Below are 21,261 nucleotides of genomic sequence, written 5' to 3'. Positions count from 1 at the left end.
ACTTACTTCATCTGCCAGAGAAGGTCCAGTTCAAGCTCCTGGTGCTCCATTGTTTATTACAGAGAATATTCTCCACAATTAGTGAAGTAACAAATAGGCAGAAAACAAGGACGCAGAGCCCAGTTGTTCAGGAGGGTGAGCTGCCCCTGAGTTCTTGGCATTGATTCTGTCACATCTGAGGCCAGGAGTTGCAAAGGCAGTGCCAGGGTTGCAAGTAGCATCCTTGGATGTACGCTCAACACACTCACAGTCTTGCATCCATCTTTGTTCTTGTAGTCAGAGTTTGCAGGTTCCTAGCATTCACTGAGCCGAATCTTACCTCTTGTCCTTTTATGGGACTGGCTCTTTGTATGCGCCGGGTATTTCAGCATACGTTTCTCAAGAGTCTTAGGCTTGTTCCCAATCTTTGGGAAAACAGTAATTCACGACATTTCCTGGGTAAATGCCCATCTCTGGTGTTGCACCAGCCAAGATGAATACAATCTACTGCTCTAGGAACCTTGATTCATCTAATATCTAATCAAAGAGGGTAAGGAAAGGAAACACCTGAAAAAATGTGGATTTCCATGAAGGCAGTGTACACCATCTGAGTGGCAACCCAATGATTTCTATAGAGTTCTTGGTAGACCACAAAAGTGGGCACATGATACCACATCAAGTGCATTGGTCTTCACATATGTGAGACAGAGGTAGCAGTGGTCAGATATATGGAGGCATACTTGATTAGGCATTTAAAGTTACCGTCATTTTTATTCAGGATCGGCTCTGGGCTCAAAGTATACTGCAATCTCATGGGAGACGATGGGGATCCTGAGGCATAGTTCAGGCACTGCTCTAAGTACAGGAAATCTTAAATAGACTAACATTAAACAAGGAACCGCTCTCATGCCCCCCATCCAATATATCACGAGAGCGGACAGCATTTATACCACATACAGTCTACATGCACATCCCACACAAGCTGAAACATCATTTCATGTGTGAGTGAAGAACCCTATTCAGGGGCACATGAAATAATTTTACATAGAGAAGGTCAGTAGACTCCTCAATCAGTGTGATTATGGACTTCCTGTATCTTCCACTGGACCCACAGTTACCAGGAATCATAGGTTCTCCACAGGCCTGGTTCAAGTCACCCTCCAATATGCGTGTGGATACACTCAGAGTACACTCCCCGGTCAAGAGGACACTATTACCTGCTTGCGGAACATTGAAAAACATTGAGCACTAGCAACGGGCTCTAAGATTCTAGAACCCACAAAGGAAAAAGTGAAGGGCATATGTTTCAACCGAATTTTTTATCGCAAACGCTGCGAATCGCAAAAAACCACGTTTGCGATAAAAAATTCGCAAAAGGGGATGTATGAGGCAAATTCTCATCGCAAATTTAAGGAATCGCTAATTTAGTGATTTCTTAATTTTGCGTCAGCATTTAAGAAATCGCAAATTGCGATTTCTTAAATGATATGTAACACGCACCAAAGCATTGCGAATTATTCTTAAGAAATCGCAAATTACCACCAACTTCTAGTTGGTGGTAATTTGCAATTTCTGTTAAAAATGCACTTTTTGGAATTTTACAAAGTGCCACGTGGCGCACATACATGCCCTTAGGGCATGTATGTGCGCCATATGCACACACATGCTCATTTCAGGGGTGCATCAGGGTGTCATCATGATACCCTTGCACCTTTGAAATTATTCTCAAATTGCGATTAGCAAATTGCGAATCGCAATTTGAGAATTACTTCCCATTCATTCCTATGGGTCTCCTGGCCCATAGAAATGAATGGGAAGGTATTCCTTAATTGTGATTTTGCAATTTGCTAATCGCAATTAAGGAATTTTAAGAAATCGCAAAAGTTTAGCGATTTTTTAAATACATCCCGTTTTGCAATTCTCAAATAGCGATTCTTTAAAAATCGCTATTTGAGAATGGCAAATGGAGATGTTGATACATATGCCCCTTAGTCATCAAATTCTTCCATCAGTGTTAGCTGACAACAGGATTTTAACACCATCTCCAGGTAGAAGTGTGATGAGGTGAGTTTCATGACCCTAGTGACTGCACGATCCTTTTCTTAAAATCAAAGTTGGTGGTCTCTCTTCAGGAAGATGGGAGAGGATGTAGCCTAATGGCTAGAGTAGTCTACCTCGAAGCTGGGGAACCGGGTTCAAGTCTCGGCAACAACGCTCAACATCCTGTGATTCTGGGCAAATCACTTAATCTCCCCATGCCTAACAAAAATGAATGTCTCCATCTGTAACGTAACTGGTGCTCGTGTAAAGCGCTCTGATACCCGATGTCTCGGGTCTAGTTCAAGCTATATAAAACTCTAAAAAAAAAAATAGGAGGGGAGGCAGACTCTGGGAAGGTCAGGACTCACAATGAGTCCTGTCCTGTTTTTCGCGGGTCTGCTCTGGTGCCGCTCAGCCTTGGTGATCAGGAGACTACATGTCCCATGAACACTAGAGGCGGCACTATAACAGCACTCAGACTTGGAGCTATCGAGAGGTGGACCATTTAAGAGCATCGTTCCGATCCCGAGGAGTTGAGGTGCCCAACAGGGAAGTTAATCTTCAAGAAGAGGTGGTCATAGTGTTGCTAATAGGCAGTGACCCTAAACTGCATGAATGCTGCTGGTGCTGGACGTGATATCCTATTACCGGCAGAATACAGGAAATGGAGGCCAGAAAAGAATCATTTGAGTACAGTGCATTGGAGGAACATCACTGCAGAACCCCCCACACCCAACCCACAGAAGGAGAGAAAGCGTTCCTTGACAGGATTCAAATGACAAGGTTATCTTCCAAAGCATAAACTCCTGTCTCTGTGCAGAAGACAAGACAGTGTCTATGCTTTTCAGTTACTTCAATCTTTCTATTGTAATCTTCTCATGCATTTCCTGTGTTCCCATCGCAGGCTAATCCATGGAACTTTGCACATCATGATTCACAGATCAGTTATCCTATGGGCCTGGATTTCAATAGCTTCCTGGAATTGCTTATCCAACGAGAACAACTTGAAAGTAACTTTGTATAAATTCGTTAGTTGTTTTAGACTCTACCCCTGCGTACCATTTATCATGCAGACAGTCTTCTTGAGAATTTTACCTTTCACTCATCCCAGAGTGACCCTGTTCACTGATTTTATACAAACTGCTGTGACCCTTGCTACGTTTTATGATATAAAACATCTTGGTACATCAGAAAGAGCTCATCCTGACGCACATTCACTACACCCACTCCCCCTCCCTACATTATGAGTCATACACCTCTCCAGTCTTTATCCTTGATGCTTTGACAAGTGATGCATCATTCTCCATCTTAGTTCTTAGTGCATTGTTGTTCCAATGCTTGTTGTTAGCTGGTCAAAACCAGTAGGTTATTGAGAATAATAGAGTGAAAGTTATGGCGTGCACAGCACCCAGCTCTATTTGTCTGCGGCTGACTCATTCCTGTTCCTCTCACGCTGCAAGGAAACAAGCGAGTGTCGGTCCTGGTTCTTAGTGATACAGAGCAGAGAGATGCATACTGTGTTATATCAAAACGACCGATAGGGAATGCTTCTGTGCTGATTTCGAATTTGTTGGTACAGGAAAAATCCTCTGATTTCTGGAGGAAAAGCTAAGTACAGAGTTGTACCCTAACAAAAAAATTATCAATATTGTACTGCACAGCCCACAAAACATCTCCATAGGATGCAGTATACCATCTTACCATAATGGTACAACATTGCATACATGTGCAAAACATGTACATGTTCAGAACATGAAAACTCTATTATGCAAAATAATTTGCTATGTCCAATCAATCAATCAATCAATCAAACAGGGGTTTGTAAAGCGCAGCTGCTACCCCGCGAGGGTCTCAAGGTATGGGGGGTTGGCTTTGATGAGTGCTGGGGTCATGTGAAGAGCCAGGTCTTGAGGTCCTTCCTGAACTGGAACAGTGTAGGGCTTTACAGGAGGTGGAGGTAATTCCAGGTCTTGGCTGCGAGGTAGGAGAAGGACTTTCCACCCGTTCTGGTTTTTTAGAAGTGTGGGATGGTGGCTAGGGAGAGGTCAGCTGATCAGAGGTTTCTAATGGGTGCATTGAAGGAGAGACAGTTGTTTAGGTATGCTGGTCCGATGTTGTGGAGGGCCTCGTAAGCATAAGTGAGGAGCTTGAAGGTTATTCTTCTTTCGATGGGGAGCCCGTGGAGGTTGCGGAGGTGTTGGGTGAAGTGGTTGTGATGGTGGATGTCTAGGATCAGTCTGGCTGCGGCCTTCTGGACGATCTGGAGCTTGTGAAGGAGCTTTTTGTTGGTTCTGGCATAGAGAGCATTGCCGTAGTCCAGTCTGCTACTGATGAGGACGTGTGTGACCGTTTTCCTGGATTCGAAGGGGATTCATCTAACGTTTTTCTGAGTATGCGGAGGGTGTTGAAGCAGGCCGAGGATATGGCATTGATCTGGTGGTTCATCGTGAGCGATGAGTCTAGTATGATGCAGAGGGTTTGTGCATGGTTCATCACGTTGAGGGGATTTCCAAGGGTGGGGGGCCATCAGGTGTCGTCCCATGCAGAGGGGGTGGAACCAAGGATGAGGGCTTCTGTTTTCTCAGAGTTAAGTTTCAGGCAGCTCTTCTTCATCCAGGTGGTGACGGGTTTCATCCCTTTTTTGAAATTGTGCCTGGTGATGATGTGTTCCTTGGTGAGGGAGAGGATGAGCTGGGTATCGTCGGCGCAGGAGACAATGTTGAGCCCGTGATTTCTGACGATGCTTGCGAGGGGGTCCATGTAGATGTTGATGAGGGTGGGGCTGAGGGGGGATACCTGGGGTACTCCACATCTGGTGTCTGTTAGTTCCGAGGGGTAGGATGGGAGTCTGACTCGCTGAGTTCTGCCTATGAGAAATGAGCGTATCCAGTCGAGGGCCTTTTTGCAGATGCCGGTGTCGTGGAGTCTGGTGGTTAGTGTGCGGTAGGAGACGGTGTCAGAGCTGAGAGGTCCAGGAGGATGAGGGCTTCCGTTTGTCCCTGGTCAAGGAGGGAGTGGATGTCGTCGGTGGCAGCGAGTAGGGCGGTCTCGGTGCTGTGGTTGCTGCGAAATCCGGATTGGGATATGTCCAGGACCTTGTTAGCTTTGATGAAGTTTACTAGCAGAGTGTTGACGGCATTTTCGAAGACCTTGGCTGTGAATGGAAGCAGGTAGATGGACCTGAAGTTCTTGAGGTCCGTCCGGTCTGTGGAGGGTTTCTTCAGGAGGGAGTTGACTTTGGCATGTTTTCAGTTGTTGGCGAAAGTGGCGGTCCCGAGGGAGCAGTTGATCCTCATTGTAGTTCGGGTGCGATGGCCGTGGTGGCTCTGTGGAAGATGTGGAGAGGATATGGGTCTGAGTGGGCTCCAGAGTGGATGCTCTTCATGGTCTTTAGGGTGTCTTCTGTCTTGAGCGGGGTCCAAGTGAGCAGGGTCTGTTGGTTGGCGTTGCTGGGGGTGGGAGCTGCAGCAATGCAGAGGTCTTGGTTGTTGAAGTTGTCATAGAGCATCTTAATCTTGAGGTGAAAAAAGGTGCTGAGTCTGTTGTGGAGGTCTTGGGAGGGTGAGACATCTGTTGTTTCATGCTGGGTTTGGCAAATTCCTGGATGATGGAGAAGAGTTCTTTGGAGTTGTGTGCGTTGGTGAGGATTCTGTCTTGGAGTAAGTTCTTTGTGGATTTGATGAGTTGGTGGTGTACTGTGGTGGCTGTTCTGTAGGCGGTGCATGTTTCTGGGGTTTTGCTGGCCCTCCTTGTCTTTTTGAGTTGTCGGCAGGAGCGCTTGGATTCTTGGAGTCCAGGGGTGAACCAGCTTGCTTTCTTGCTGTGTCGTCCTGTAGCTTTCTTGAAGGGGGCGAGTGTGTCAGCGCAGTTTGTGATCCATCGGTGGAGGTTGCGTGCTGCGGTGTTAGTGTCTGGTGTCATTGGAGATGGAGTGCAGGTGAGTACGGAGTTGAGCTGTTCTTCTGTGACTTTGTTCCAGCTTCTGCGGGGAGGCGGTGCATGCGCACAGTGGGTTTTCTGAAGGAAAATTGGATGCAGTGGTGGCCAGTCCAAAGAAGTTCAGTGGTGTGGCTGTAGGAAATGCTGTTTCCTTTTGTGAAGACGGGGTCGAGTGTGTGCCCCGCTGTGTGTGTGGGGCGGTGACAAGTTGCTTCAGTCCAATGCTGGGGAGGTTCTTTAGGAGGGCGGTAGTGTTGGGGTCATCGTGGTTGTCCAGGTGGAAGTTTAGGTCTCTGAGTAGGATGTAGTCTGTAGAGGTGAGGGCGTGGGGTGTGATGAGGTCGGCAATGGTGTCGATGAGAAGAGCGCGGGGGCTGGGTGGCCTGTAGATGAGGGTTCCATGGAGTGTCATTTTGGGGTTGGTCTGGATCTGGAAGTGGAGATGCTCCATGTGGGTTGTGGTGCCGTTCAGGCCGATGGTTGTCATGCGAAGGGAGCTTTGTGAACAAAGGCGATGCCTCCTCATGGGCGGGTGGGCGGGCTTTTCACTGGATCTTGTATTGGTCGGGAATGGCGGTGGTGATGTCGGGCGCTGAGTTGGTATTGGTCCAGGTTTCTGTGAGGAAGGTGACGTTGGGTAAGTGGGTTTTGAGGAGGTCCCAGATTTCTATGATGTGCTTGTGTAGAGAGCGCATGTTGAGGAGGATGCAGTTGAGTGGCTTCTGGGTGGTGATGTCTGGTAGGCTGGGGGCTGCTGCCTGGCTTTGGGTGAAGGTGCAGCGGCAATGTCGACAGGAGATCGGACCTTGGCTGTTGCTCGGCGTCGAAAGCTGTCAGTTGTTGCTGTGTCCGGTGTTAAGAGCGTGGAGGGTGCTGGAGTCGTAGTGGAGGTGCTGCAGATCGGAGCATATAAATTCTCCCTACTTCCACGGACACAGTAAATCCACAGTCATACGCACATACACTCATCATACGCAAGGGCCCATCACACTAACATTCATTCTATTACTCTATCCACACTGAATATACGAGAGAAATCCTAAATCAATCTGCATCTAAACTGAGGTCAATGCGACCTAATTGATCAGTCTTGAGTCATGATTTAAACATTAAGAACACATTTGGAAATTCAATAAATGACAAAGAAATAACCACCCGACACTGTAATTCAAACAATAGGTTATTTTATCTAAATTAGTTCAAATGAAAGTCAATCAATAGCAAAATCATTATTCTCATAGTTACCTATTCTAGCTAAATGTCGTATTTGGGTCAGGACAGGTCTCTCAGTAAAATCTCCCGAGTCGCCGTCCTCTCAATCAGCATCGATCCTCTCGAGCATAAGTTCGGGAAGAAGTGGCCTTAGACCCTCTCTAGTCTAACAATATTTATAGTAAAACTTACACATTAAAAGTTACAAACAAACTCTAAACGTCCGTTGAGCCGTTGAGCAGAGCGAGCCGGAAAGGATGTTGACTCGCAACATTCAGAAAAACCTCCGCTCTCGAAAATCACAAAAATAAAAACATGGAAGAAGGAAGCACAAACTAAAAAATGTAACAACCATGAATGCTCTTCCTCGGAATCATAGTGAAGCCACCGCAAGTTTATCAAAGTTCATTGTGGCTTTTATTCTCTCCCAAGGATAACTGGTGACAACTGGCGTCAAGCCCGGAGCTGCTGTCCTCACGGAAACTTTTAATACAGACAAAGGCCGAGGTCAGGATTTCAAACATATTCAGCGAGGCCTCTCTTCATATTTCATCTACTCAAATGCAGGCTGTAAGTATCGGCCATCTTTGACTAGGCCAGAATGGACAATCTTAATCAAAAGAAACACAAAACAACGTTACTACATCGTAATGATTATACAGTGTTAATTCCCACTAATACCCTTATGTGTATGTAATTATCTAGCCAACAGCAACATAAAGAAGCATTAAAAGCGTATTATTTCAAAGCGCAAACACATAACAAATAGCACTTTAGCCACACATATTTAATTAATTTGCTCACCAACCTAGTTCACGTATTAATCAAGCCATGCAATTGCAATCCCGCATATAATTCTTTCATTAGTAAGGTTGATTAGTCAGAAACTTCAACAAAATTAATATCTAGTAATTAATTATTAGTAATTTTAATTATGACATATAAAAATATAAGCTGATGTTCGGGTTTTGACAGAAAACCCTGCTCCAGCAATCCCCCCTTTGGTGATATATTATCACCACAAAAACCAACCCAAAAAAAAAAAATGTAGTCCCCATTTCTTAGGAGCAATTCAAATGTCTTTTTGAACAACATTACACGCCAGTCTCTCTTTCATCATCTCTTTTCGATTCTAGGTAAACACTCTCCCTAAATTCTTCTAATTCTATTTCTTGTGGGTCTCTCTTTGACCTCTTTTGTTTTTTTTCAGTATTTTCTCTTATTATTTTCTTTTTCCCTCCCCTGTTTTTACAACACAAACACCCTAATCTAAGTATCAATAAAGCAACAATCACACATGTCAAAGGAAACAATATCTTACCAATAATGGTTCTACCTATCTTAGCAATAAAGTTCTTAACAGCAATTATCTTATTAGCCATTTTAGTCCAGATACTTTCAGCTTCCAGTGGTACTAATTCTTCATGCAAATCAGTAATATTTTTGATATAGACCTTTAGATCTCTGCTTTCGTCCGGAATGTAAGTGCAACAATGTTGAACCTTCAGCATTCCACAGACTCCACCCTCTTTGGCCAATAGAATATCAAGGGCAAGTCGATTTTGCATAGACATGGCGCGTAAGGCAACCATCTCCATATTTACCAGAAGAAACCCTCCAGCGGTGCTTGTCGATAAGCGATCCACCACTGTTGACAGCTTCCGAATTCCATATGCATTTAATGAAATTCCCACTGCTGGAATTAAAGCTCCAAAAATATCTCCTACAATTTCCGACCAAGTTTCTCTTTTAAAGCGTGTTAGTAGATTAATCTGTTCTGCATCTTCTATCTTATCTATATGAAAAATCTTTGGAAAGACCAGGCCAACTTAACATGTGCCATACCAATGGTCAGGCAACCTGTAATAAGCCTTATTCCCACAAATATAATACACTCCCGGGAAAACTGGATCTTCTCCTCCCTTGAATCCCCATCCTGTTGCAATAAAGTATGTATCATGACACTCACTAGTCCCAACAAAATAATTATCATATTGGGATTTTCTCCTGGTAATGCATAGTTTACCCTTCTGTGGTGCATCTAAAGCCAAAGTTGGACTGGCCCCTCTCTTCAACTCCTTTCCCATCTCAATGTCCCACACCGTCTCACTCATTTTATATTCTCCTGCCTTTTCATGCATGCTCACTCTCCTTTTCTCTACCATGTCTAGGAAAGCCTTTTCTTCTTCTTTCAAACTGCAAGTTAAATTGTTTCTAAAAATGTAATCTAATGTTAATTCTTCTGTTTCAATAAAAATCTCACCAAAAATGTTAGCTTCTTTCGCTGGATTCAGTTTTTTATTCATAAGCAATTGCCCAAAAATATTATCCTTATTAGACATCTCATAATCTATTTTCCCTAACAGATAGAAAATACTACTCAACACACTACATGAAATCCCATACGTAGCTGGAAGATGGTGATAAGTAACTCCCTCTGAAACAGATGCAGGCAATTGCATACAGACGTAGCAATCCCTTACTTCCATTGTCTTTACGTATTCGTACAACAACTTTGAAAAAACATTGCTAGAAAAATCATTAATCGATCTATCTTTATGTATGTAAATGTTACTAATTCTAGTTGGAACTACTTTCTGTGAACTCTTCTCTATATTCGTCATATTCTCAGTATGTATTCCAAAAGTGTCTATTGTAACCCTAAAAGTAACTAGTAAAGCAAGTACACTCCATAGTAGCATCAATAATCCTGTACAGCAGCAGCATATTCTACACCATCTTTTCAAGAAGGTACATCTACTTTGATTATTTTCTGTGTTAGCCATCTTATTACTCTGGCAGTGTCTTTTGACTTAGCCTCTACTACTCCACTACTGAATTTCTAGAACTCTAGATTATTTCAAACAGCTAATTTTAGATTTTCTTCTCTTCACTCTTCTCCAAGTGACTCCTTCAGTTCACTCAATTTGGATTTTCATCACTTTTCACTTCTTCTTCAGCAACATCAAACTGTATCATATCTTCAATATCCTGAGCATCTGACTCTTCTCCAATGTCAGTCAAGATAACTTTCAGGATTCCAACAGTTTTCTCCTCCTCAACCACTTCTCGTAAGGTCCCCTCTGGATTTCCTTGACTCTCTGCCTCTTCTTCTTCAGACAGTGCCACATACGTCCATTCCGGTGACCTATACTTCTGGTTAGGCTTTCTTATTCTCTTGATCTCTTCTGGTTCTTTTGATTCCTTTTGTTTTTCACCCTTTGCTTGATTCTGACTGGACACCTCGTTCACCTGTTCAGCTTTTGATGAATTCGCTCGTGTCAGTCTGTACCTCAGCCTCTTTATCTTGTTAGGCCAAAGATCTCCTTTTACAATCCTTTTCTGTTTCACTTCTCTGTTGTTTCTTTCTCCAATCCAAGTTCTCTTTCTCAGAACTCGACCCTCTGGTTTCCCATTCTCACTCTCATCTGATTCTGTTTAATTTGCCTCTTGTTCATCAACGATTTTCTTTTGCTCCACAGACTTCTTCTCCACTGATTGAGATTTCCCTACTACTGTCCCTCCTCGGGTCTCCGACACGCAATCTTCTTGCTGTCTACTTGTCCCTTCACCTAGCTTATCAGGAATGTTCCCTACACCTCCTCGGGGGTCTTCCGCAATCTGTCCCTCTCTATCTTCTTCTGACCCTACTTCTTCAGGAGTAATCTCAAGTGGATTCTCAATCTCTTCATCTGACTCAGGTGTAGTCTCTGTGGAATTGCTTTTTCCTCCTCTTTCTTTTTCACCACTTGTTGAGACTTCAGGCACTTTTCCAGAATCCGAACTTTCTCCTGAGGCACTCAATGTTCTTCTCAAAGCCTCCCTTGGTAAGGAAAAAGAATCACCTGACTCTCTTTCTCCTTCCCCCCTTTCAGGATTCTTTTTTCTTCTCACTGGTTCAGTATCTGCATCATCACTGGAATCTGACTCTTCAAAATACTCTTTACCAGTCTCATCCTTTGGATTCGGAACTCTCAGAGTATGACTTGCATGCACCCAGTTTTTCACACCAGCACACTTTACAGCAGTTGTCGTAGTCAAAATGACTTGTCTTGGCCTTCCCCACCTTGGAACCAAGCAATTTCTTCTTCTGTGCACCTTTATTCTCACCCAGTCCCCTAGACTTAGATCATGGGCTTGCTTCTTTTCAAGTGTGGTGGCGTCTTCTCCAACCTGGTGAAACACAGAATGAACAGCGTCAGCCAGGCCTTTACAGTAATCCAAAATCATGTCATCAGTTATTGTCATCAACTTGTTGACAGGCACGAATGCATGTCTCATTGCTCGTCCCATCAGTATTTCATGTGGACTCAACCCTGTAGTTCTATCTGGAGTAGACCTAATAGTCATTAGCACTAGAGGCAAGACATCAGGCCATTTCATTCCAGTGGCTAAACACATCTTACCAATTCTGTTTTTGATTGTGCCATTCATCTGTTCAACAACACCAGAAGCCTCTGGTCTGTATGCACAATGTAGCTTCTGCTGTATGCTCAATGCTTCACAAATTAAACCCATGAGCTCATTGTAGAACTGGCCCCCTCTGTCTGACTCAATTGTCACTGGGAACCCGTACCTAGGAATCAACTCTCTTAGCAGCAACTTTGCCACTGTTATTCCATCATTTCTCCTAGTCGGATAGGCTTCTACCCATCTTGAGAACAAACAGACTACCACTAGAACATACCTCAATCTATTCACTTGGGGCATTTCAATGAAATCAATTTGCATTCTGGTAAAAGGACCTCCTTCTCTGCCTATTGTTCCTAGGCTCACCACTGTCTTCTTTCCAGTATTGAATTGCTGACAAATCAAACATCTTTGACAGATGCTCTCTGCAATCAGCCTGAACTTTGCATTGTACCAGGTTTGTTTAAAGGACCTAATCATAGCGTCCCTCCCCAGATGTCCCTGGCCATGATACATTCTTGCCATTGTTGACAACATTGAGTTAGGCATAACTGGTCTTCCATCTCTATAGATCCAAACATGATCTTTCTCTCTTGGAGCACAACCTGCCTTGATCCAATCTCTCATTTCCTCATCTCCTGCTTCATCCTGCAACTGTTTCACCTCATCCCATGTTTCCAGGACATTAGTAAACATCACAGAACAAAAAGACATTTCCCTTTCTCTTCCCCGGTTAATCGAATGATTGTTCTTTGCACAATACTGTGCTATGTCATTTGCAAAGCGATTACCAAGAGTAACAAAATCATCTCCTTGTCCATGAGCAGCACACTTTACAACTGCTAGTTCTTTAGGCAGCTGTATCGCCTCAAGCAACTTCCCAATCACTTCAGCATTCTTTATAGGAGTTCCACTTGACGTCAAGAAACCTCTCTGCAGCCAAAGTTGGCCAAAATCATGAACCACTCCAAATCCATACTGACTATCAGTCATCACAGTCACTCTCAAATTCTTCCCAATCTTGCAAGCTTTTGTCAATGCCACCAATTCAGCCACTTGAGCAGACCTTACTCCCTTCAAAGGCGAAGCTTCCATAACTTCTGAAACCTTGCACACCGCATATGCTGCACTTAGCACACCATCATCAGTTCTCAGACATGATCCATCCACAAACAACACATGATCACTCTCAGGTAGTGGCAGATCTCTTATGTCTGGTCTCGGTTTTGTGCAGTAATCAAGCACATCCAAACAATCATGATCAACATCATCACCCACATTCACATTTTCAGCATCTGGCAACAGAGTTGCTGGATTCACATTCACACATCTCTCAAGAGTCACATTTGATGCTCCCAGAATGATTTTCTCATATTTAGTCAGCCGACTATGTGACATATATTGAGTCCTGCTTCTTGTCAAAAGAATTGCCACATCATGAGGTACAAACACCCTTACAGGATATCCCATTAATATACCCTCACTCTGTTCCAAGCTTCTGCATGTAGCAGCTACTGCTTTCAGGCAACCTGGTAAACCCACAGCTACGGGGTCAAGTGTTGATGAGAAGTACGCAATTGGCCTTCTCAGTCGTCCATGTCTCTGGATTAACACTGAAAGTGCACATCCATTTCTCTCACTGCAGTACAACTCAAACTCCTTCTCATAGTCTGGCATTCCCAAAGCAGGAGCTTCACACATTCTGCTCTTCAATTCTTCAAATGCTGCCATTTGTTCTGCACTCAGTTCCAATGGGTCTCTCACCTCACTTTTGGTCAATTTAATCAATGGCTTTGCTATCAGGGAAAAATTACTTATCCACTGACGACAATAACCCACCATCCCCAGAAACATCCTCACTTCTCTCTGGGTCATTGGGGCTCTCATTCCTCTGATAATTTTGATCCTGTCATTGGTCACTTTTCTCAGACCTTTTTCAATATTGTGTCCAAGATAATGTACTTCTTTCTTGCAAAATTGCGATTTGGCTGGAGATACCTTTAACCCTCCATCTGCCAGATGATTCAGTAAAGCTATGGTATCTACTTCACAAGCTTCACGTGTCTTCGATGCCACAAGTAGGTCATCGATATGCTGTACTAGTACTGAACTCTCAGGCATGATCAAACTCTCCAATGACTTCTTCAACAACTGATTGAATATTGAAGGACTCTCTGTATACCCCTGTGGGATACGGCACCATGACAAAATACGCTGTCCAAACCGAAATGCAAAAATCGGCTGGCTATCATGATGCAATGGAATTGAAAAGAAAGCATGACACAAATCAATTACCGTGTACCATTCAGCATCATGAGGAATCTGATACAAAATCACTGATGGATTTGGCACAATGGGACAACATGCTACCACAATTTTGTTAATCTTTCTCAAATCTTGTACGATCCTGAACTTCCCATTAGGTTTCTTCAGCCCCATTATCGGTGAATTACATGGGCTACTCAGTAACTCTCTCAAAACACCTTGTTGAATCATCTTGTCAATTATAGGGGTTATTCCTTCAATTATCTCTGGTGTCAATCTGTACTGTGGGATATTAGGATAAATGACTCCTTCTTTCACTGTAATCTTTACTGGATCTACATTATTCATTAATCCCACATCTTCTCCAGTAAAATCCCAAACCGCTGCTTTTACTGTGTGTCTCAATTCTTGAGGCAAATCATCTGGATTAAACACAGCATATGTTCCAACAATCTCACTTTCTCTATTATCTAGAGTCATCCTGTACAAAACATCCTAATCTGGTGTCTCAAAAGCTATTCCATCCGGAGTACAGAAAATTGTGCAATTCATCTTACACAATAAGTCCCTACCTAACAAGTTCACTGGACTGGTGTCACAGACTACAAATCTGTGCATATCTGAAAATTTCCCTATTCTTACCCTTACTGGTTCGGTAAGACGAGTCTTAATCTGTGTATTAGCTACACCAACCACTTGGATTGCTTCGTCCGAGAGAGGAAGATTTCTTATATCTGCTGACCTGACAGTTGATCTCGTCGCTCCTGTGTCTACCAAAAAAGTAACACTTTCCCCATTTATTTTCCCATCTACAAATGGTCCTGCCTGGTCTATTTCTAGAGTTGCACCAAGTATGCACTCTTCCTCCTCTCTTCGGCACCGTCAATAGTCCCCTTCAGACTCACTCCCCTCATTCTTTAGCCAGTACTGTTGTACCGGGTTTGAACGTCTCGGTTTGTTTACCTGCTCATCATTGTAGAATCCTGAGTCCTGGTTATATTTCTGGGACCCTCTATTCTGCGGCAAGGGCGGTTTTGGCTCTTGACTCTGCTGTCTGACAACCTTCTGCTGTTGTTGTTGATGATTACACCCCTCGTTCTGCACCTGTTGATTCAATGATTTATTCTCATTACTCACTAATGGTGGATTCGTACACTCGGATCTCCAATGCCCCAACTGTCCATAGTTGTGACATGGGAACTTCTTTTTGGCCTCTTCTAGATTCCCCTTTCCTTTTCCTATACCGTATCTGGGCCTATTTCCTGGATTATTTGCTTGTTCCACCATCAGTGGTTCTTGCCTTTCTGCAACTTTCACCTGTGCCCACATTGCTTTCTCTTTCAGCTTTCTTTGCTTTGCCTCAATTTCATCACTGAAGTACTTTGCATGTCTCAAGATCTCATCAATCTTTTACTCTGCCAATCAACTGTGTGCTCTCGAATCCGTTTTCAGGATTTGAACCATATACAGCGAGGCCTCTCTTCGTATTTCATCTACTCAAATGCAGGCTGTAAATATCGGCCATCTTTGACTAGGCCAGAATGGACAATCTTAATCAAAAGAAACACAAAACAACGTTACTACATCGTAATGATTATACAGTGTTAATTCCCACTAATACCCTTATGTGTATGTAATTATCTAGCCGACAGCAACATAAAGAAGCATTAAAAGCGTATTATTTCAAAGCGCAAACACATAACAAATAGCACTTTAGCCACACATATTTAATTAATTTGCTCACCAACCTAGTTCACGTATTAATCAAGCCATGCAATTGCAATCCCGCGTATAATTCTTTCATTAGTAAGGTTGATTAGTCAGAAACTTCAACAAAATTAATATCTAGTAATTAATTATTAGTAATTTTAATTATGACATATAAAAATATAAGCTGATGTTCGGGTTTTGACAGAAAACCCTGCTCCAGCAGAGGCGGGTCGGAGGACCAGGGTCCCTGGCGCTGGTCCTGGTTGGGTCACGGACGGGCACAGCCGGGGCTGCCTTTGACGGAACAGCAGAAGAGCATAGTGCTCTCCCACTGGACCACCAGTGATGAGGTGCAGGCAGGAGCCTGCAGGGGGAGGGGAGCCTCGTACCACCGGCAAACCGGAGTGCTCAGGGCTCACAGGGAAGCACTTACTGGTGGAGCTGGCGGGAGGAAAGCAGGCACACTGACCAGCTCAGTGGTCTAGCTCTTCTTGCCACGCAGCGGCCGCCATTAAGTAGAGGTTGGTTCGGAGTGCAGTCCGCTGGGAGGTGGGAAGGACACGCTGGAGGGGGAGGGGCCACTGGGCAGCAGCAGCGGGGAGTGTGAAAGTAGAGTGAAGAGCAAAAGAAAAGAATGGACAGAGAGCAGAGAGAGAAAAGAGAGCGGAGAGAGCAAAAGAGAGAAATGAGGACAGTGAAAAAAGCCAAGAGAGGTGGAACAGCAGAAGAGCAGAGTGCTCTCCCACTGGACCACCAGAGATGAGGCACAGGCAGGAGCCTGCGGGTAGAGGAGGGCCTTAAACCGTTGGCAAAACAGAGAACTCAGGCCTCACAGGGCAGCACTTACTGGTGGAGCTGCACGGGGAGAGAGCAGGCACACTGGCCAGGTCAGTGGTCTAGCTCTTCTTGCTGTGCAGCGGACGTCATTATGTAGGGTTTGGGGGAGGGTGGTCAGCTGGGGGACGAGTGCAGGAAGGACATGCTGGTGGGGGAAGCAGCAGTGGGTATCGCGGAAGTAGAGCAAAGAGCAAAAGAAAAGAGGGAACAGAGAGAGAAAAGAGAGCAGAGAGAGCAAAAGAGAGAAAAGAGAGCAAAAGAGGGAAAAGAGGACAGTGAAAAAAGCCAAGAGAGGTGGAGCAGCAGAAGAGCAGAGTGCTCTCACACTGGACCACCAGGGATGAGGTGCAGGCAGGAGCCTGCGGGTAGAGGAGGATCTCGAACCATCACCAAAACAGAGAACCCAGGGCTCACAGGGCACACTTACTGGTGGAGCTCCGCAGGGTAGAGCAAGCACACTGACCAGGTCAGTGGGCTAGCTCTTCTTGGTGCGCAGCGGCCGCATTAAGTAGAGAGTCGAGGGGAGGGTGGTATGCTGGGAGGCAGGAGCGGGAAGGACTTGCTGGAGGGGGAGTGGCAGCAGCGACGGGGAGTGTGAAAGTAGAGCAAAGAGCAAAATAAAAGCGGGAACAGAGAGCAGAGAGAGAAAAGAGAGCAGAGAGAGAAAAGAGAGCAGAGAGAGCAAAAGAGAGAAAAGAGGACGGTGAAAAAAAACAAGAGAGGTGGAACAACAGAAGAGCAGAGTGCTCTCCCACTGGACCACCAGGGATGAGGTGCAGGCAGGAGTCCCACAAGAAAAATAAAATGATAATAAAGCCAGGTAATTATCATTTCATTTTGCCTTAGCGAATCTCCAGGTGCGGGGCGTGGCGGTGCTGGGCTGCATTTCCCAAAGAGCAGGGAAGAAGTGGTAGGCACTCCTGAGTTGCGCATAACTGCTTGGTCGGCTGCCTCGAGCCGGCCAAACAGTAATGTGCACTGTGCATGTTCCTCACTAGGCTGCAATGCACAGCTTGGTGAGAAACATGCCCAGGCCCTCAGTCCCAATCTGAGCAACGATCCATGGTGCTCAGACCAATCACAACGCTGCTATCAGCAGCTTCGTGATTGGATAGCGAACTCTGGAAGCTTGGGTGCTTCCTGTTCCTGTTGTCATGGAAGAAGAACCGAGAGAGGTGGCCGCCGGCAAGGTAAGTTTATTTATTTATTTTTTTCTGTTTTTTATAACCCTAATAACCTCCGCCCCTCCCCCACGTCCGCCCACCACTGATGCACAGTAGCAGCTGCTACTGGGCAGGAGTCAGCAGTATGGGACATCATAACATTTGCTACCAAAAAAGTCCACATAATGTCATATAGCCAACCACAACCAGAGATGCTGGTGGCCTTGAGTTATTACAAACCTGAGATAACACACAAGCATCTGCACGGGTGGCGGTGAAATGGAAGGATAATGTGACTAGTGTGGGCTGTGAAGGAGCAAGGTAATATGACACTTTTTTGCGTTGGAGTGTGGGGTGTGTGTTGTGATAACTGGGTCATGATTTTGGAGCTTTCTGCATGTTTGCCACGTGTCCCCTTTGATGGGTGTCTTTGAACTGGCGCCTTATGCACTTTATGATGTAAGTTGTCTGCGCTCTTCAGCAGTAGCGGCTGCTACTGCGCATCCGTGAAGGGGGGTTATTAGAGTTTTTAAAAAACTGAGAAAAATAAATAAATAAACTTACCTTGCCGGTGTCCGTCTCTCTCCGTTCTTCTTCCATGATGGCAGGAACAGGCTTCCAGAGTCCTCTAGCCAATCACAAGGCTGCTGATAGCAGCCCCATGATTGGTCTGAGCGCCATGGATTGGCGCTCAGATTGGGAGTGGGGGCCTGGGCATGTTCCTCACCAGGCTGTGCATTGCACATGACTGTTTGACCGGCCGAGACGGCCGGCTAAGCAGTTAATCGCACTTGACGGGTGCCTACCACTCCTCCCCTGTTTTTTGGGCAACGCTGCCCAGCCCCACCCAGCACCTGGAGATCCGCTAGGGCAAAATAAAATGATAATAACCTGGTGTTGTTATAATTGTATTTTTTTTGTGGGGCAACGCTCCTCCGCCTTAGACAAGGAGCCGCCTCTGCCATTCAGGTCGCTGATCTCCACCATCCAATATTGACAAAGTTTGGTTGTAATTGCCAAACCTACCGCATTTGATCTTGGTGTTGTTGTTTTACATATAAAAATGTATACCAGGGGAGTAGACATGATGCACCATTGAATGGAAATACTCACTGAAGAGCATGAGGGCAGCGGGAAACACTTCCTTCGGTAAGAGCTAGCCTGTAGGTAATGTTTTACTGAATTACGTTACTTTATGTTTTTTTCAATATTACTGGAGCTGTGTCTCCCTTTCTTTACCACCAAACTTAGAAAATTAGGTTATGACATAATTATCCTGCATTCACAAGTCAGCAATATTATTTCCATCTCCATTCTACATTATTCATTCTTTCCTCCATTTCACTATCTCCGCAAGTGTATACTTCACAATTGGATCTTGATCTTAACAGTGCATGCTATCACCTCATTCTGCAATTGCTGAGACTACCTACAGTTATGCTACAAGGATTTGTCTATTCCAATAAAATGCAGTCATTAGGTGTGCTTCACTCGGGCGGATTCTCTTCTTGGGCAGAAGAGCTTCGCCCCACTTGCTGTGAGCTCAGTGGTAAACACAGAATGATAAAATGGTCATTAGCATTTTATTATTTTGTGTTTCGTTGGCCATAGCGAGTAGATGGTGGGTGGGTGGGGCAGATTCATGCAGAATGCAGGATGAAGTTGTAGGTATTTAGTACGCATGTCAGATTGGCCGGCTGACCACAGCCAGCCAGTCTGACATGTGCACTTCAAAGCCAGCAATCCAAGCACTGTAAAAAAAACACAAGGGGTTGCAGGCACTGGCCCCCAGCCTCAAAATGAGTGCTCGGTTAGCCTGCTCCAACCAATCCTGTAACTGCTCTGCAGCTCCAGGATTAGTTGGATTCACGTTGCACAAGGAGGGAAGTCTTTCCCTTTCCTTCCTGCTGCTCGTCACCCCCAGGATCGGACCCGGTAGAGGAGCATTGGTTTGGAGTGCCAGACGGCCGGCAGCATTTATGGTGAGTGCCTCACCATTAATTAATGTTGCCAGCTGCCACTGGTTTCACTTCATTGGCCCCACCAAATATTTAGGGACTTATTTATGAGAGCTCTGTGTCATGGTTGCACCACGTAAAGTGGTACATGCGTAATGCAAGGCTCTGAGTCAGATTTATGAAGCCACACAAAGCCACCCTGCGTGACTTTGAGTGGCCTCATAAATCTTGAGTAGGGCAACGTAGCTCAAATCACTGCGTAGCCTTAGTCTGTGCAAGGGAGACGTTCCATGGGCATTGTGGTGGATGTTCCCACGCCACACCCATGGTTTTGCCATATTCCCATATTTACTAGGACTAGTAAACCTGGGAATGATGTCAAATTTTAACAAAAAGCAAACCGGTGGTAGGGAAATTCTGCGCTGGAAAGTGAAAATCCTAATAACAAAATATCCTTCTAAACGCCACTTCTCCAGGTTTACCCTACAACGACCACCTCACGATGTAAATGTGGGGAAGCCCACTAAAAGCAAAAATTCAATAAAGGTAGTCCGAGCACAGGCATATGAATCTAAGCAATAATTAGAGTTCAGATATCAATCTTGAATATGATCTTCTTAATTTATTTCAAGCTTGTCAAATGTTGTTCTTGCATTTCAAACAAGTGTCTTCAAACCACAGAACTTGCCAACACGTGTTTCGTCCAACAGACAGTTAGTCATGGACTTCCTCAGGGCAATACGTCAAAATCATAGTCGAGATAGAATTCAAAGAAATATATTGGTCTGAGATCCGGGAGTAACAATTCAAAGGTCCTCATAATATTCGGTGGGATCAAATATCCATAATGCTATTTTGCAAGCAATTATTCATCAGTGTCAGCCACATGTCATGGACCATCCGTAAATACCTTGTTGTTCCTTAAAGTGGTACATGTGTAATGCAAGGCTCTGAGTCAGATTTATGAAGACACACAAAGCCACCCTGCGTGTCTTTGAGTGGCCTCATAAGTCTTGAGTAGGGCAACGTAGCTTAAATCACTGCGTAGCCTTAGTCTGTGCAAGGGAGATGTTCCATGGGCGTTGTGGTGGGTGTTCCCACGCCACACCCATGGTTTCGCCATATTCCCAGATTTACGAGGACTAGTAAACCTGGGAATGATGTCAAAATGTTATGCCTCCCCAGGGCAGGCTTAGCGAGGAGAAATATCTTTATTTCTCCTAGTTTTTTCCTCTTTCTACATGTGCTGCATTATGCAGCACAAATAGAAAGAGGAAAACGCCTCTGAGGATTGTTTTTGTGCAGGAAGGTGCCACTTCCTGCACAAAAACAATCCTGCTGATAACACAGGCTCTCTTGCACCATGTTGCACGTGCCTGCATGGGTGCTTCCTTTGCCTAAGGTTTCAAAATGTTTTAAATTAAAATGGACCTATTTTTCTACAGTAGTCCATTATCGACAGCATTGTTACCGAGCCACTTCCATTTCAATCTTATTAAGTCTATTATGAATTAGTGGATTGGTCTGGCCCCAAAAGGAAACCTCATTACATCTTTCTACCGCCCTACTAAGGCATGATCCACGTTTTTGGGAAAGCCCGCTCTAGAATCGTATCTCCTCCTTGAAGTCTATGAGGGACATATTGGATGAAGTTCATCTCCACACCAACTTAACCTTTACCTAAATGCAGAAGAAGTCCTGTGTATTTATACAGCCCACAGTAAAAGCAGTATATTGAGCTCATATTT

This window comes from Triturus cristatus, chromosome 4_1 (genome assembly GCF_964204655.1).
Source record: "Triturus cristatus chromosome 4_1, aTriCri1.1, whole genome shotgun sequence".
NCBI lineage: Eukaryota > Metazoa > Chordata > Amphibia > Caudata > Salamandridae > Triturus > Triturus cristatus.
The sequence above is the reverse complement of the archived record's forward strand: the minus strand, read 5'-3'. Positions refer to the sequence as shown.